Genomic DNA, 19,028 nt, shown 5'->3' with positions numbered 1-19,028 from the left:
CATGAGGTGGCACCAGATGTAACTGAGGGCAGGATTTGGCCTACAGAATCATTAGCACTGGTAACAAGATAGGAAGGAAAGAACCCAGCTTGACTTTAAGATCCCAAGTTGAGTTTGCTGACCTGGCAGTTAGGGAAAAAATCTATTTTTACTTGTAAACTGCACAGATTGGAGATGAAGTCATTGAGCTACACTAAACATGGAACCGTGGGATGACTTTTGTACAGAGTCGATTTTTGGAGCCACATTATTAATGGTGACACCCCAGCTGCAAGGTATACTGATTTTTGCATCACTACAAGGTGACATTGCATCATGCAACATTGTTACTTGGTAATGATGTATTCTAATGCAGCATCTTGATAGCACAGCACCCAAGTAATATTGCTTGCTATATGACTGCAAGCTAGAACACACAAAACTACAAACTAAACATCCCTCCTCTCATCTGGGGCTCCCAAAACTTTCTGACTTTAGAGCCTCATATTTCCTTACTGCAGCCATGTTCTGTACCTTTGAATATATGGTCCCCTACCAGAGAGAGGAATAATTATAGGCAATGACAGCACTTTTTGTCTCTAAGTCTTTGGAGGTGCAAACAAAACACATTGGATGGGAGAGACTACTAATGCTGATGAGTGCTTTAGATCGCTTGATAATCTCTTTTTCTGTTAGCTATTACTGAATAGAAATCAAATACATGCATGTTTGGGGTAGGAACAGATGGCACTTCTGTTATGTGAGGAAGAAATGGGGGTGAGAGGGCAGTGAAGTTGAAAAAAAAATGACCTCCCTCCCTGACTTACCAGGATTCATTGTGTTGCCCTCCTATTACAGTTGACTGTGACTCTTTATTGTCATAAAGATGTGTCAGAAGTTAGACAGAGAGACAGATGATAACCTTAAATCCTTTAGTGCATTTTACCAGGTTTCTCAAAAAAAAAATAGGCAAAAAGCGGAGGGAGTTGGGAAATGTCAGTGAGGCACTTCACAAAGAGCTCAATACATTTGTTGACCCCCCGCCCCCGCTTTAAAATGGATTTAGTTGTAGTCATCATAATGCCGTGGGTGCTTTCTTAAAAATAATTTAGATGCTATTGTCTGTCTGCCATTTGGAAAATGTAGCTGTTTCAATGCGCCCCTGCTGAAGTTGAAAAAGAGGGATTTATTGAAATGCCTCAAAAATCCATCAGACTGTCAGTGTATTACTTGCCAGCTGAACTGCATCTTATTCCTGTCTCTACAGCGCCTGGCTTCATTTTTTATAAATATTTTTGTCTTCTCTGAAACAGTCGCTTTTCTTTCTTACCCCCCCCCCCATTTTGCAAATGGCATCTGCAGTGTTAGATTTGAGGGCTGAGATGAGAGGAGAGCAGTGTTTTGAACTGACTAATTTGCAGGCAAGAAATAAAGCCCTTGTAAGGTGGTCCCGGGGGTGTCTTCCCCATGAACACTCTTTGAAGGTACATGTAATCTGGTGCATTTCAAAGGCAAAACATTTCCTATTCTCAAGTATCTACATGATCCAGGGTTGGTTTACCAGTTTCCGGAGAATAATGACCTCCACCAGGGGCAGGGACGTTCCCGCCCTCCCCTCTCCCCCCAAAAACATTCCTGTTCTGTTTGAAAGGGGCAGTTGCAGTCAGTCGTTTATTTGTCACATTTTTTGCTGCTCTGATGGCAGTGGTGGCTACTAACACTTAGCAGAAATGCTTCCTCAGTAAATTCCAAATGTTGGCAAGCAACATATCCTTGCACAAGACAGTTAAATACTATAGTGGTTTTAGGTTTACTTTTGATTTCTAAAAAGTAGTTGCCAAAAGCTGGCAATGTGCTAATCTTAGATAGTTCAGATTCAGATTTGATAACCATCCAAAAATTTGGTTGCTTATCCAATCCTCTCAGTTCTGGAAATGTAATATGACATTCCAGTGCTATTTGGTTTTGACTGAGCCAGGAACACCATAAAATTTCATTTCTCCCCACATTTTAGTGTTTCTATCCCTGGTCCCATATAAAAAAGCCACACAGATGGGGACAAAAAATTAACAGCAAGAGTTAAATGTTTTGAACTTCAAAACAGCTTTAGGTTTGGGGTTTGGTTCAAATTTTGTATGAAGGTTCAGGGTGTTTTTTGTTTGATTCAAATGGGCTCATCCAACTGCTACCTTTTGTCCACTTATCTACTGTGAATCGATTCAACTGCAGTAGGGAACACTTCTATATTTAAATCAATATGTTATGGTATCCATAGACTGCATGTTTAAAAAAATTGCTGGAACTTGGGATTTGGTCATGAATGAGGTCCTAAGCTCTTACAAATGTAAAGAGCTATAGGCATTACATGGGGAATTGTTCAGTTAATTATGTAAATGTTTTGTCTTGCAGCTTTTACTTATGAATAAGGAAATGGATGCTTGGGAACTTGACTTCTTACTCAGAGTTCATATTGACCATAACTAAAACAGGCTACTGGATTTTCACTCCAGCTCTGCACGGAGTACAATTAAGGTGATCAAGTGTGTACTCAGGAACCTGGGTAGGCGTTCAAGGAAGCCCACAAACATTGTTTTAAAAAAAACAAAATTTGTGCAAATAATTTGGGATTTTTTGCTGTTCAAAATATACATGGATACAGTCAAATGTGTGCTTAGGGTTTTTTTCATCTCTAGACAATGCGTTTTAGGGATGAATTTTGTGGGTTGGATAAAGATATTGAAGGCTCCCCAAAAGGAAGGGAAAAAAGTGGCGGAATCAGAATGTCCAAAGAAAAAGAAGTTTTCACAAGAATGGAAAATGAAACGTTCCCTCCAGAAGCTGATTATTATGTGAGCCAGGAGACCAGATCAGATGACGTATGGTATTAGGTTGGATTACTAACCTGAACACTTAGAGGGACCGATTTTTTGCCTCCAGAGTGTGGTGTTCTTGGATTTCTACCAAATATGAGTCATGATTAAATACTAGTAGTATAAATGGTTTTTCTATAGCTTTTAAATGTTGGTTTCCCTGAAGCTTTATCATTTTGCAACTCTTAATTTATAGGAACTTTGTTGAAGAGAAATTTGGAACCAAATATGTAGAGAGGCATAAAACTGAGTTTGCAAAATAGTTTTAAGAAAACAGTCCTAGTTTTCATTTATCTTCTGGAGTTGATCCACTGAAAACCATAGAATCATTAGGTAAGTCCAGGCCAAACATGTCTGTTAATGTTGCACAAAAGGGAATGCTTACAACTAACAAACTTTCTATTGAATTGGAGTGGAACTCCTACTCATTCACATTAATACCAAAAGAATTCATTGTAATTAATGCTATTACAATTAATACCTCTAGAGAAATAAATAAGGAACCTCCATTATTGTTGAGTACCGTCACATGTTAATTCATGAAATATATGACATTGGAAAACATACTCCTTTATGACAATTGTAGTGCTTAACTCAGACAGAGTACAATGCAATTGTTGGTGGCTCTCTGGTGAAAAAATAAAGGGCCAGCATCTGTTTTGATTAGATGAGTGCAAGTCAATAGTTTTGCATGAGGAGAATTTGGCCCAGTTACATTGATAAGAGACAAATGAGTTAATTTCAACTCATCCTTCCTTATGCCATGACTCTCCCTCTCCCCCTCCCCCCAATTTCAGTGTAATGACTACAAGTTAACTCCTTGTACTGTGTGTGTACATAGATAGGATGTGCAGCTGCTTAACAGATACCCTAGTCAGTTCATGTTATTTTAGTCAGAAGTTTTTTTTATATTTGCCTTTACATTACCTTACCAGCAGTGCATTTTTGTGGTATAATTGTATTTTATATGTGTAGTAGGTAGTGATTTCCTTAGTGGGAATTAGTTGGTTGTTCTCCTTCTGGATTGCCTCTTATTGTATCTGCAATTTTATATTGTAAGAAGCACAAAAGGAATAAAACATATTAGTCCATCTGATATAATGAAACTATATTTTGGAGGGTTTTTTTTATTGTTTTTGTTTTGTTTTGTTCTCAGTTTAGTGACTTCTATGATGTGTTCCATTTAAATGCTCTGTGCACAGTACGTGATTCTTTGAACGATATTAATTATTTGAGTTGAAGTGATACAATATATTGTTCTGTTTAGGGAGCAAGCTTGAATTTACCACTGACGCCAGAAAACTTCACAATGTACCTCTGGGTTAAGGACAGGAAGCGGTAGCAGAAATAGCTATGGTAAAAGCATCAAAAGAAGGCCACTGGGTTATACTTCAAGTAAGTCAAAGCTCTTCATTACAACAGTGCTACATTGCAGTGTTAAAAACGGAAGCTTTTCAAAATAATGTGTGTCTAGATAAAACAGCGCTAAATAATGATTACCAACTTCCTTTGTCTCTTCCAAAAGAGAAGCTCATAACTTCATATTGAGGTATGAGTGTTAATGGGTCATTGAATATCACATAAAATGTGAACTGCATCTGCCTTGTGTGGAGTTGACTAAAGTATTTTACCAAACACATGCTATTTGATTTACTAATTTATTATCCATAAAAAAAATCCTTTAGTAAATAAATGTGTAGCAAAAAGAATTGTTACTCTGTATAATCAGATGAATAGATGCAAACAGGGAAGATTGCTGTCATTATGCAGTATATTGTGCTAAACAGATGCACATGATTTTTTCAAATATTGTGCTATATCAAACTGCTTCCTTATGCCTGGGATTTGCTTGTATCAATAAAATGTTTCATATTTCAAATCAATAGCTCACTGGGAAGCCTATTTCTCTCTCCTACCTCCCCACCTCCTTGCCCAGAAAATTCATCATGTAGCAAAGTGGCTTGACACATTAGAGGAATTCCTGGAGAAACAGTGAAGGAAGTCACCCAGACTATCTGGTTTTTATGAGTGCTGAACCTGCCCCTTCTCCTAAAGATCATGTCATTCCAAAGGGAATTTTTGAAAACTCTGATTAAAATAACCAATGAGCCACCCACTGGAATGCTGGCTAATCTTTATGCTGCACTGGATAATTTTGGCCAGGCAAGTAAAACATCACAGGAGTTATAAAATACAAAAATAGGATTATTAAATTTATCATTGTAAAGTCATTTAAAATTGAAAAGTCACTGACAGCTACTGCAGGCTGTGAGATAATAAAATAGAATAAACTTCATTACATAAAGATCCATTCACAAAATTGCCTTATAGCGGCATAACTGTACATCAAACAAGAAATTAGATCCTCTCATTCTGAAGCATGAAATATGGCTTCTGATTAAATATATTCCTGCGTGCATGGGAAACAGTTTGCAGACATTACAGATAATTACTGTAGTGTAGAAATGAGAAATTATTTTGGTCTGGTTTCATTTTGTTCTTTAATTCAGATGCGAGAACATGAATTTTTGTGCCCCGTGCCATTGGAGTATTTTGTACTATTACTGTGTATGGTGTGCACTAGGGTCAGATCCTCAGCTCGTGTACATCAATTAACCTTATTGAAATCAATGGGGCTATGCCAATTTACACCAGCTAAGCATCTAGTCCGAAGTGTTTTGATCATATGTAATATGAAACATCACTTTGGTTGTACTAGATCATCATCATTTTTCTCTTAACTTGTTCCCATTTTGTAGAATGTGTTTTTAATTAAAATACTTGTATTGATATTTAAAAGATATACAAACACTGATCCAGTTAATAATTGCAAGCAACGTTGCACAGACAGTCATAGAAATCTATTAGCTCTTTAACATGAATATTCACATTAAAGGGAGACCATTAACTTTAATTTTTTGAGAAATTTCCTAATAGCAAAAAAAATCTATTTTCTGATAGCTCACATCTTAACAGTATGGTGTGCAAATCATCTTAAAAAACCCTTTAGAAATTATAACGTCTTTTTTGTACCCCTGTTGATGTTTATAGGAGTCTTATAGCAAGAAAGAAAACAGGTAGTGGACGGTACAGGGGAAACAATGACACAGAAAGTGCTGACAAATCCACAAAGTAAACAAGCTGCAAAAAATAGTGAAGATACTTTTGTCACTAACTTTAACTATAACTGTCAATTATAGTCATCTGTGGTGTTACTGATAATTATAGGAGGTACAAAATCTTCACACAGAAATTTTCAAATTGATGGAATCTCTTGAATAAGTGAAATCTCTCTGATCTTTCAGAACCTGCTTGATCAGTGTACCTGTGAACAGGAATTCAAGATGATTCTGTTTTTCACTTTGCTACTGTCATGCCTGTGTGGATGAGTGGCAGAAATTTGGACCTCAGGGCTAGAACAGAAAGTACCCTTTTAACAATGGGGACCTCACAATTTCTGTCCGTGTTCTCTACAACTACCTGGAAGCAAATTCTCAGATATTTTTGCATTTCCTTAAACCCATTTAAGTAAGTATGTGCCATCCCTAACTACTTTGATAAATGTGCTGAACCTAATCCTGTTGTTTCCTATATGTGCAAAACTGGGTTTTTATTTTTAATACGAATTTTAAAGATGATTAACATATTCTACGAAGGGTGACTTTGTGCGACCTCTCTTGTGTGACAAGTAGAATAGTGGAAATTTTCTGCCCCATCAACTGTTGTTCTGAACCTGACTGGCAAACAGAATTGAATCTTTCTTCACTGTGGGTAACAATCCCAATACACTAACTAGCCTCTGCTCTTTGGCTGAATAATTATTTCATTTCCTTTAGAATCAAACCCTACACTTAAAAAATACCTTTCTTGTTGTAGGTACCCTGGGAAGATCTCCGTTACTTGTTTGGCTAGATTATGTATGGTGGTCATATTACAGACGACTAGGATAGAAGACTTTGTCGCACATAGTTGGAAGAGTATATGCAACCCAGTCAGGTAATAAAAGCTTCAGCAACCACAGAAGTGTTTCCAGAGTTAGAGCTCCCCCTGCTGGAAGCTGACACATTTTTATATGTAAACTTAACACTTTTGAGGAATATAATTTTTCTTAAACGTGTGTTATTTGTGATAAGTACACTGCTGGACATGATGTACTATTTCACCTTTTAATTCCCCTGGATCTTCCATCCATTTTTACATTGGCAGTGAAAATTATGTCTTTTCATAACATTATTTACCTTAAATTGTTTCATTTTACAATAAAACAGAATCTTCTCCCCTATATATAAAAAAAGAAAATGTTACATTATTTTACAGTAAGGATCCAAAAGGCTAAAGCTTACAATAGTAATTCTGCAATGTTTTGGACCGCTGATTACTATTTTTATAAGGGTACTGCTTAGCTGCTTGTAATTCAATTATCAATGGGTAAATCTCCATAGGGTAGATTAGGATACATCCTCCAAAAGAATGTGGGTGTGGCTGTTTAGCCCCAAATCACTTATGTTAACAAAACTGGATTCAAGCAGCCTATTTATTCAAGCAGGCTTCTGATGCTTCCTGATTCCAGTTAAGACAGAACTACCCTGCAAAGAGTTCTTTCTCAAGATAGTTTCAACTTCCTGCTTTCAGTCTTAGCTGGGAATCAGGAATTAAAGGGACATATGAATATGTAAGATAATTTGTGAAGGAAGTTACTTGAACAGTTAGGAATTGCAGAAAAGATTCAGTTCATCTTTTTTATAAAAATGTTTGGGTCATTTATTACTGTCGTCAGACTGGTTTACCTTACCCTGACATAATTTAGGTTGTGTATTCAGTTCTATGTTACATGGTCTGTGCTTTGGGTTCTTCCCTTTCAAATTCTCAGACGTCTAAGTAAAAATAGAATACTAGTAACATCAGCTTTTAATAACTTAGTACTTTTTATACATAAAAAATTGTATGGTTAAGTTGACTAAACATGGATATCTTCATTTTATAACAACTCTAGATATGCTGAAATTTTAGAGACATCATTCACACACTAGAATAACGTGATATCAAAATGCAGTGGGTATATATCCTTCTGTCTTATATTCATGAGCATCTGACATAGGAATCTAGGAACTGTCAGACTTGATCAGAGCCATGGTCCATCCATCTAGTCCACTGTCCTATATCCTACAATGGCCAGAACCAGATGCTTCACAGGAAGGTACAACAAACCTCAGAGTAGGATCGCTCAGTGTGGTTAGATATGGTTTAAGCCCTGAAGCATGAGGTTATATCTGAGTGAAGTTAATGGGACTGGAGTAAAAGCAGAACATCTGTAAGTTTTGCCAGGGGAGATGCCTCAGTGATTACCCAGACTTGCATCCATCCATCCATTGGCACAAAGTTCTATGGTCCATGGAAAGTGGATTTTAGTTTTAAGCAACATTATTTTTTCTCCACCTAGACATCCTTAAATGTACTCCTCCACTTCTACCCAGGTAAGCATCCTGGGTTCAATTAAGGACTTAGCTATTTTAGCTCATAAGTCTATCTGTCCAATCCCCTGATGATTTTTGTTGGTCGTCTCTGATCTCCCTTCAAATATCCAAGATGTCTGCTAATGTAGTACCAAATGTGGTATAGAGAGGGTTATAATATTTATGGAATTCCCTCAAGTTCTAAAATCACATGGTAGGAGGCAGTGGCAGCAAAAGCCCTTTTACTTCATGCTGTACAAGGGAGTTCATTTGTGCACAATTATTACTATTGTTGTTTAGACGGACACAGATTCTGTACTGAAGTCAATGGGAGTTGTGGGATACAGAATCAGGATCATTCTGACTGTTGTAAACGAATGGTTCTCAACCCTTCTCTTTGGGATCCCTTTTGACATAGATGAACACTAACCTCCTATTGCGATTCCCCCATCCTACCCCATGAAACAGTATATTTGCCACCACACATAGTCCTTTTATATCTATCTTTTCTCATTCCCCTCATCGACAAGCCGCCTGTGCAAAATGGGTATACCACACTTCCAGATCAGATTGGTAGTGTTTTATACACACCGTGCACATATGTAAATGGCTACACAAAGTGGGAGGTAGTGGAGAATCAGGCCCCAGATGTATACAGCTGCAGGCTGAGGCAGCAGCCCACTGGCTCAAGCTTTTCTTCCTTTCTCCCGTCCCATGTGCCACTCAGCTCAGCTGTGAGAGAACACACCCACAGAGCCTGCAGTGTACATTCCCTACCCACCCTGAGCAGTATGTAACCTGCTCTGAGTGCAAGAACAAGAACAAAAGAACAAGAGCAGAAAAGGATTAAAAGAAAGCCAAGGAAGAATGCAGTGAAAAGAAACAAGAATTTTTAAAAAGAGAGTAGAATATAGAGGGGCTGCAGGGAGGAAAGCTGTAACTTCTTTCAAGGAGCTACCCATATTTGCAGTTGGGGTTGCCATGAAGCTGGGGTCATTCAGCTTTCTCTGGCCCTACTAGCGTGGTGCATTCTTTCTCAAAGAAACAGTGGGAAACCCTTTTCCAAACAGATCTGGTGAGGCACTGAAAAAACTTGAGCCCCAGCAGGAGGCACATCTGGAATAATTGTTCGTTTTTTCAGTATAGTGTCATTTCTGAAGATGAACTTTTTTGCAGTTTCTCTAGAGGAAGCCTTGCATCATGGCACTACATGCTGCTAACATGTCCCTCATTATAAGGGAGGGTGCCTCATTTTAGATTCAAATGTATCTCCATCCCACACAAACCTGGGGTTATTTTACTTTCATTATTGCAGATTACTTGCATCACAAATGCTGAATCACAAAACTGAAGTTAGAGAAAATGGTATTTATCTTTCAGAAATGAGCCCCACATTATTTTAAGGATCCTGTACTACTGCTATTGTTGTTATCATCATCATCACCATCATTATGTATCTTGGCAGGTTGAAAGGTATCACAAAACTGTAAGATTTCAGTAGTAATTTAGCATCCCACAGTAATACTTCAAAAGCATCAAATAGCATTTTGAATTTTAAGTCAGTACAAATGTAAATAAATAAATGTACTCCCACCTGTCTGTTGTTTTAAATGTCTAGTGAGCCTAAAATATTTGCATAGCAGTTTTGAGATACAGCAGAATTATAGCTTATTATGAATATGTGATATTGAATTAAACGATTTTGCCATTCTGTTCCATAAAGGATAAAATCTGGCTCTCAGCAAACCATTTGAAAAGAAATTATGATGATGATACCATAGCTCCATTTTATTTTATGGAGTGTATTGATTGTCAAATAGACAATGCATGTATTTTGGTAATAATCTGAAGAAAAAAATGTGCCTCTTTATTTTGCAAACCTTACACTATTACTCACTTTCATTTCAAGAAAGGATGGCATTCTTCAGAGATACTACCATAAATTGCTTTATTTAATAAATTGGCATACGGACTAATAATGTTACACCAGAGAGCAGCACTTTGTAATTTGGAAGAAATAACATTTTTCTTTTAAAATATTTCTCTCTATTTTTTAAATTAAAATTATCAGTATGTTTTTTGCTAACTGAAGAAAAACCTGATTTTTTTGCAAATTCATGTAGTTTTTGTCTTTTGAACATCAGTATCTGTATGCGATATAAAGAAGCTAATTAAAATATGGAACAAATTTGATTAATTGTCATGGACATAAACTGTTAAGAAGTCGTGTCATTCTCAGCAATGACTCCATAACAGAATAATTTGATTTATAGCTTGAAGGTTCCTTTTTCTGTTTAGCAAGGATTGTCACTTGTGGTTTGGGTGTTATTTTTGTTTTGTTTTTTTGACAGTTTGACAGGAAGCTAGATCTTGCTCCTGGGTTTGTGGTCCTGGATTATCAACGTTCCCATAAATACACTGATGAAATGTTACCTCCTGAAAGACCCCATCCAGTGTGGCCTGCCCCCCAATGCAGAGATTGAATTCTTGACAGTGACTTCAGACAAACTGTTCCATACGCTGTTGGACCTGCAATCCAAGGATTCGATTACTGGGGAAGGAGTCTCGCAGACTGTGGAAGAAAAGGTTAGTAAAAACAGATTGCAAATCCTTCACAAGATGGTGTAGCGCTTGTTTGTTTTTTCTGCTGGCTCTTTGGTTTCAAAAGTAAAAGCTATTTTGTATGGGTTTATAAAAAGCTTTGATTTGAAATTTGTAATGCGGGGAAATGATCTACAGTCTAAGTGATACATGAAAGAAATCTGAATACATTAAACACTGTTTTGAATCATACAGCAATCCCTTTTGAGTCTTATTATGCTTTAGTAGGACTCAGCTATTTAGAATCCTTTGTCAAGCTGCACTAGCCCATATTTTCATGAACTGTGCCCCAGAACTTGCCTTCCTCTAGGAAAATCCTGTGAAGTGTTCTTGCATCGTTTCCTCCAAATTGACCCAGAAAAGGAAGAGTAGGGTTTGTTTCCACTCCCTTCCCAGTCCTAAAGACAAAGCCCCCAAATTCTGTGGAGAATTCAGAGGAGGCCAAGTATATCTATGCAGATGTACCACCGTACTCTCATACTGGGAGTGCCTGATTCTCTCAAATATTCCAGCTTCCCCTGTTAGTAGCCTCCCCTGATACTCCTGCCCTCTTCTAAGGAGGAGCTGGAAGAACTCCTGGGAAGATTTCTGGTGAGGCTGGTTTTCTTCCATCCTACGTGCCAATTCCCAGACACACCAAGCGCAGAGACGCAGTGGGAGATGGTGCTACAGAAGCAGCTGCAATTCTCCATCCCACACACAAACACAATTGTGTGAATGGGGCAGATCGCACAAGAGGTACAATTTAGTACCACAATATGGAGTGGTTAGCAAAGTGGTGACCTGAGCACCTCTGTGAAGCTCGAAAGCTTGTCCCTTCTACCAACAGAATTTGGGCCAATAAAGGATTTTAATCTCACCTACCTTGTCTCTCTCATATCCTGAAACCAACACAGCTACAACATGACTGCAAGACGCAAAGTAGTAGTCAATTGTCAGACACTCAAGCTGTGACTTTCTTCTTTGCATTCAGACAATCTTTCCAATGTAAGCATGCACATTAAGAGGTCTTATTTTCCAAAGGTCATGCTGGAGTTTTTCCCAGGTAGTTAACATTTAGGTGTTGACCTGCTAAGATTCCTGCTAAGATTTATGTATGTACTTAATGTGATGCACTGAGATTAGTCCCACAAGAATCAGTGGAACTACTCAGTGCATAAAGTTAAGCATGTATGTATGTTTGTAACTTCCTCTGCATGTAAATAGCCCCCTAAATTCTACAAATGCTCACAGAATTGGATACACAAGAAACTTCCAACATGAAAAACATGAAGGTAAAGGCATACTAGATGACATACAGGAGAAACTTCCCAAAGAATATAACATGTCTGACATTACCTCAAAACAGCAGAATGCTCCCCATGTATACTGGTTTGTTTTCAAGAATGTGAGAGAATGAATATGCTAATACATGAGATAAGGCATTTATTTAAGGGACTTGATTTAGTTCTGGAGATATGTCTGCTTTGCTTACCTGCCTTGTGGGATGATCCAGTCTAAATAAAGACTCGACTGTGTTTGCATAGTAGATGTCTGCATTTTGGGGGGCGTTGTGGCATCTCATATTGCACGGACCTTAAAAAATATTATTACGTGGTTTGTCAACTCTAAAATGGCTTGTTTGGTTTTTAAATTGTGTGAAATGGGTGATCACAAAAGGTGCTGCTCAGAAGACTGAAAGCCTCCATTTATCCCCAGATTAGGACATGACAGTACAACCTTTGAATATTGCCTTGTCATTGTGCCTCAGCCCAAGCTTGGAGCTGGTGAGAGGGGAGTTAAGTTCCCATACCCATTCATTCCCTCAGCCTCTCTGCTGCAACTGCCACCAAGAGGGGTTGTGGTGGTTATTTATTCCCAAAATAACCATGAGGCAACCCTTAGGCTAGAAGGCAATACCCACTTTGGGAACTCTCTGGGAGGGGAAAAAATGGACCCACTCAAATCCACCATGAGGTCTGCTCACCGAGACAAAAATATCAAGTGGCCCACAATATATACGGCTGCTGGAACACTTAAATGGATTAGTGTGTGCCTTTGACCATGACCAGAAGGTAATCATTAGCCATTGGATAAGGTTCAGTCTCAGTACATACCCAGGTTTAAAATGAGGCTGATACGTGCTGTCCTACCTGGTCGTATGTTCAATAACTGCTCCAGGAATACTAACATAAGTAAGACTGTAGCAATATTTTATAATTAACCTGTAGGGGTTTGTGATATAACTCCCTCCTTTATTTGTAGTTGTTATTCATTGTGTATGACCAGAGTGTGTAGATAATAACATTCACTAAGCTTGAATATTTAGGGCCAAATGTTCACAAAGGGAAGCCTGATATTTGGATACAGAAATGTCAATGCAGTAACATACCTGCTGTGTTTAGACTTAATGCACGTTCAGATCACATTTGTGCATCTAAGTGGCTTTCTAGATGCCTAACCAGCAGTTTGCATTTATGATCAAGTGCTTTGCGTGCAAAGCTGTGACAAATGCACATAATTCTACAACTGACTTTTGAAGATATGATCGTTAGTGCCAAATTTTGAAAGTGGACTCCAAATTTGACAACAAGAAATACACACATTCCTATTTTTAATACTTATAGAATTGGGGCACTCAAATAGCCATTAATACAAACAAACAGTAAAGCTCCTAACCTGTTTGCCTGTGCAATTTTGTGTGGGCACAGAAAGAGACGGCTCTTACGATATTTAGTGTGTACATATGTATTTCCCCTACATAATGTAATTTGAGTTAATTTAAGAAATACAGAAAAAGCAGAAACTACACTCGTTTTTCTGTCAATTTCACCTTTTTTATTTTTAATAAATGGCTCGCCCCAATTCAAAGAGCCAAGATATTCTTTACATTTTATGATTTAGCTACCTTATGTGTTTTTATTGGGGGGGAAAAGCTCTCTATCATTTATCATGTCATCTTATCACAGTCTCTTTGTGAGACGCAAATAGCACACTAATGTTTTCTTTTGTTAGGGTGAGTTGGCAATCTCCTCAGAGATGGAGCAACTACAGACAGCTCTTCTTTTTTTCATATAATCTTCCTGACACTTGGATGAGACTGGCTTATCCATCAACATACAGTCTAGCTCAGTAGTAAGTTGCATGCCAACCGTCAGTCAGAATGGACGGTGCCTCTTGCCCATCAGAAAAACAGAATATGAACGATGGGATTTTTTTCCGGCAAATATCCTATGTCTGTGCGTAATTCAGAATAGCTTTTTGTAGCTTGATATTAACAGCAGTGAAAGGCAAAAAAAATTTGCATTTACCTTGCTCTGGTTGGAGACATTGGACAATTTCTGTAATGTTCTTGTTCTTACTTTTCTTTCTTTTTTCAAATCAAACTGTGAGTGCTCTTCAAAGTGACTGGGCAGAGAGCTGTAACATGTAGTATCTACCACTCAAAAGACTAAACTTGGACTCAGGTCTTTTGTTTGGGTCATGATTCATAATAGATAATAAATACCTTGTTGGGTACATGGAGGAGAAAGTGTCAGACTCCAGTGGTAACCGTTGCACAGCATTTTGTATTAAGGGCAAAGAAACTTGGAGGAGATGTTTCAGAGCTAGCAGACAGTGCTGACCCACCCAGTTCTGCCACTGTGATGGGTAGCATTAATGGGGCATCATTTCCAGAAATATACGTTAGTCTAGCATCAGTCGTGGGTATCTTATTGCACAAAGGAGTGAAAGTCGGGAGAAGAAAAAAATTCACTGATGATCAGTTGTTATTTGTTGATTAAAAACATCTGGTTAAACACCTCTGAAACACTCCCAGGAGCAGACAGAAGGGGAGAATGAAGCTCTGCCAGCTTCCACTGCCACCAACTAGTGGAACCACTAGAAGCCACCCAAGGAGTTCTGGGTGCTCTCATCTTGTATTGATGCCATCCTGGGAGCGGGGGGGCTCATCTCTACCAGTCTGCACTGTGCCATCTCTGTAGAGCCACCCAAGGGATAGCAGAGCTCTGCCAGGAACTGCCAGGCATAGCATGAGAGAGTGCCAAAAAGCAAAACAAGTCCAAACCAAATGAGTTCATCTGAGGCCATTTCAGACCCCTGGAAGAGGAAAAGGGAAGGAAGACATTTTGTTGATCAGAGGAGGGAAATCATAAAGCACCAGAGGTGGATTTTGGAGTAGATCAACCAAAGCATCATGAGACTTTAGCTTCCCTTGATGGAAAACTGGAGCACCATATAGATCCTGTGGAGCCGCTGATAGACAACTGTCCTGAAGACAGTAAGCATTGCCATGGGGAAATAAAGCAGTCATGGTAAATTACAAGCTGTTCTCATGAAGGACAACACAGCTGCGCTTTTAAAAAAAAAAAATGTACGGAAAGTCAAGCTAGACACAATATTTGTGTTTGGAGAGGAGGGCGAAAGTATGCACTGATTGGTTAAAACAGATTTGACAGAAGTATTAGGATTAACATGAAGGATTATCCTTTGCATAAGGTGCAAAGTGCAGTGAAATCACTGAAAAGCAGAATGCAGTGCAAGGGGGACTCTGTGCCATAGCTGGGCTCCGTGCCAGCTTTCTCTGACTGAGCATAGGGGAGGGGTGGGGTTGAGGATGGCCCATAGGATATGCATGGGTGTGGCTAATGGGATGACAAGCTGCACTGATCCATTGGTCAGAGAGCCCACATGGGTGAGGGAGACCAGTAGCTCACTGATAGAGCCTGCAAATAAAACCTGATTGACTGTTGCATGTGAAAATCCTTTCTGTAATAATTTGTATTATTCCTATCAGTGGAGGATAGCCTCTCTCTGGCACACACATTGCAAGGTAAGATGATGCCTCACTCATCCTGATTTTAAAATCTGCCTCTCCTGTATCCCTGCCTGACATGTCACCAGCTGAGACACCAGATAAAACCCTTTGCTTTTTTTAAACAGATGCTGTTTCAAAGTGGGGTGAGGTGGGATAAGGAGGTGAAGGGCAAAATCTGAATAAATGCACAGTTTAAGCTTCATGGGCTCAGCAAATATGTCATAGAAACAGCAAGTATGAGTGATTAAATTAAGGAGATAAATGTCAGACTACTTAGTAACTGTAGTATCTGTATGATCTCTCAGGATCTTTTTTACAGCTATCTGAAACTAATGCAAATCCTGTCAAATGCTTTCTTACAAGAGCTAGCCTTGTAGCCCAGGGATAGTGTTTTACTTGGCCAGACAAGAGACCTGGATTCATTCTCTTGCCCTTCCACCAGTAGTCACTTCCCTGTGACCCATGGGCTAGAGACAGCATGTCTGCCCCTCGGGTGGAAGGTGTGCCTCACATTACCTAATAGTGATCTATTATGAAGCAACATTGAATGGCTCCCAAGAAGAGAAGAGACCTGTGATGGAAAGATGGTGGTTGAGTCTTAGATGATGTTAAGTGGCATAAAAGGAAGAAATGTACTGATGCTTTGACTCGCATGTCACAGCAGTTCAGAGAAATCTATAAGATCCATTTGAAAAAAAGCTGATCTCACATGCCCTCCCACCCTGGCTTTCAACAAATACAGCAAAATTCCACAAAGGATACTGCAAAATACAGAAAACTGCACCTTGGAAAATGTGACAGTGCTATACAAGATAAGCAGAGGCAGGCACAAGAAAAAATATCCCATGAACACACTGTCTCCCTCCCTCACAGAGTGGAAAACAATATGCTTAAAAGGAAAAGGCCTTTTAAAAAAATGTTTATAGTGAATAACAGAATCAGCTGCTGATATGAAAAAGTTGGCAGGTATTACTCTTCTGAGAAGGAATCCTAGTTTTTAAAAAAAAGCGAGGAATACTACAAGAACAGGAGGATGTGGGTGAGGGATGGCATAATGGTGATAATCATGGCGCAGTCCAGGATGAAATGTACTGTGCATTCAGGAAGATGCCTATCAATCAAGTGGAAGGGTGACATTACAACAATATCAGTTACACAGAACACCTGAGGCACAGATTTTTTTCTGTGAAGCCAGCCAAAAAACTGTAACATGCACTGATTTGGGATTCAGTGAAAGTGCACCATACGTGTTACTTGCATAAAAAAGGAGTGGAAGCTGTAGCTGGAAAGGCAACTAAAAGAGTTTCAGATTAAAAGAACCCTCCCACCCTTCTGCAAGTTTTAGTACACGCCACACCAAAGTGAGGCTCTATGATACAGCTAGAAACAGACCAAAAAAAATTAACCTGTTTTAGATGTCCCTACAGGTACACAGTTTTCTGCTCTGACTGCTGTCTGCTCAGAAATAGTTAATTAACAAATTCAATTGCAGATCTATGCTGAAATAAAAAAGCTACTTTGATATAAGAACTTAATGTGAGGAGGTTGCTGTTAAATTGAGAAGGATTTATTGTTCAGCTGCATTCAAAACAAGAAAAACCCATACATGTGTGCCATGGTGAAAGTATCACTGTTTTGGCAAAAAAAAAAAAAAAAAAAAAAAAAAAAGACATGTTTTCAAGCTTCTGAGTTGGCATTAAACCAATGAGGAAGATAATGAACTATAAAAATTGCTTGATGGGCTCTGGGGAAAAAAATGCTGACTTTTGTGTTACATCGTGTCAGAATAAGATATTTTGATAGTGAAAAAAACTAATATTGTAAGATGCCTGACCAATGGGTTATAAATAAGGAAATAACAGAACACAGAACTGGCTGAACTTGAATGAAATGCACCAACTCAAAGTGCAAACATAAGAAACATATAATCAGTAATCAACCAATTACACCATCAGTTGCCTGGATCCACAATGCATAAGATGCTGAAGAACAAATCCAGGTTTTTCCAAAAAAACCTGCCTTTCCAATATATGCAGAGCAGGTATGTGCTAAGCACGGATAACAGATGTACAATGGGTTACAAGAGCCAATTATTACAAAAAGAAATAAATCAAATATAGTGTAAAGCTTCAATAAGTTTCTAAATCACAGCAATGAGAAATAACAATGGGGTTCATAGTGAAACTCATGTGGAAATCTAATATCCACAAATTTAAAATCTTAAATCTGAACAGCGCCAACTTAGGCTGAAAAGCAGGGCACACCACAGGCTACAGTGTTGAAGTCTATTGTGTGCTTTTCAAATGCCTATCAGTAGAAATGGGAACAGCCTATTAAGGTCATCAAATTCAACTCCACTGTAGCACTGGATGGTGGTGTTTAATATTTGTATTGTGGTAACACTCAAAGGGCTTAACCAGGCCAGGCCCCATTGTGGTAGGTGCTGTACAAACATACAGCAAATGACAGCCCCCTAAGATCTTACAATCTAAAAGACAAGGCATAACAGCTGGATGAGATAAACCAGCAGGTCAGAGCAAGGACAGGGGAAATAGAATAATAAAAAATAGGATACATGCAATTCTTAGTTGGGAACAGTAATCACAACTCACTACCTGCCTAGCTGTTAACAATTTGCACTATGCTGTATTCATTAAAGAGGTAGTGAGTTTTGAGGAGGGACTTGAAGGATGAGGTAGTGTCTTTAGGAATTTTGACTAAAACTTTTCCTACTCATGAAGGGTGCGAAAAAGTGCTTGTTAGAGAAGCAGAAAATTAGGCGATCATGGCTGCCATTGCTGGTGGCATCTTGCATTCCCAGGTCTAGTAATTTTAAATCTTTCATGTGATGGGTTTTCCAACAATTCCCTTGGGAGACTATTTCATGAACCTGACCAGTAGTGAATGTTGTCTAACTCAACCCAAACTGATACGTTCTTAATTTCATTCCAACCTTTCTAGTTAAAGCCCCAGAATCAAAGTTTGCTCCCTTCTTCAAATACTTATAGATGGCGAGCAGATCCTGTCTCCTCAGAATAACCAAGCTATAAACATGTATTTCCTTTTAATCATTCCCCTAAGTCAATAAAGTATCATCTGCACTTAAATACATATTTTTAAAACATATATGAAGCTTTTTACAGTTGCAGGAGATTCACACCTTACTGGATCATATATAAAATGGGAGGTGCAAGGAGTGTGTGTAGACATGCAAGTGTATGTGCATATGTACTTGCATGCATTGCACTTGGGTGCTTTTCAGGTGCCATGATGCATGACCTTGTGGTTCCATGGTGCTCCTAAACACTTTTGTTAAGAATCATAGTC

At 38.6% G+C, this 19,028-nt stretch overlaps 1 pseudogene; it reads left to right on the top strand.

Moving 5' to 3' along the window:
• Positions 1 to 19,028, top strand: part of LOC112106044 — a 223,149-nt pseudogene that overhangs the window by 197,615 nt on the left and 6,506 nt on the right.

This window comes from Terrapene carolina, unplaced genomic scaffold (genome assembly GCF_002925995.2).
Source record: "Terrapene carolina triunguis isolate 2854851 unplaced genomic scaffold, T_m_triunguis-2.0 Scaffold62, whole genome shotgun sequence".
NCBI classification, from domain to species: domain Eukaryota; kingdom Metazoa; phylum Chordata; order Testudines; family Emydidae; genus Terrapene; species Terrapene triunguis.
Note: the sequence above shows the minus strand (reverse complement) of the source record. Positions and strands in the feature narration are given on the sequence as shown.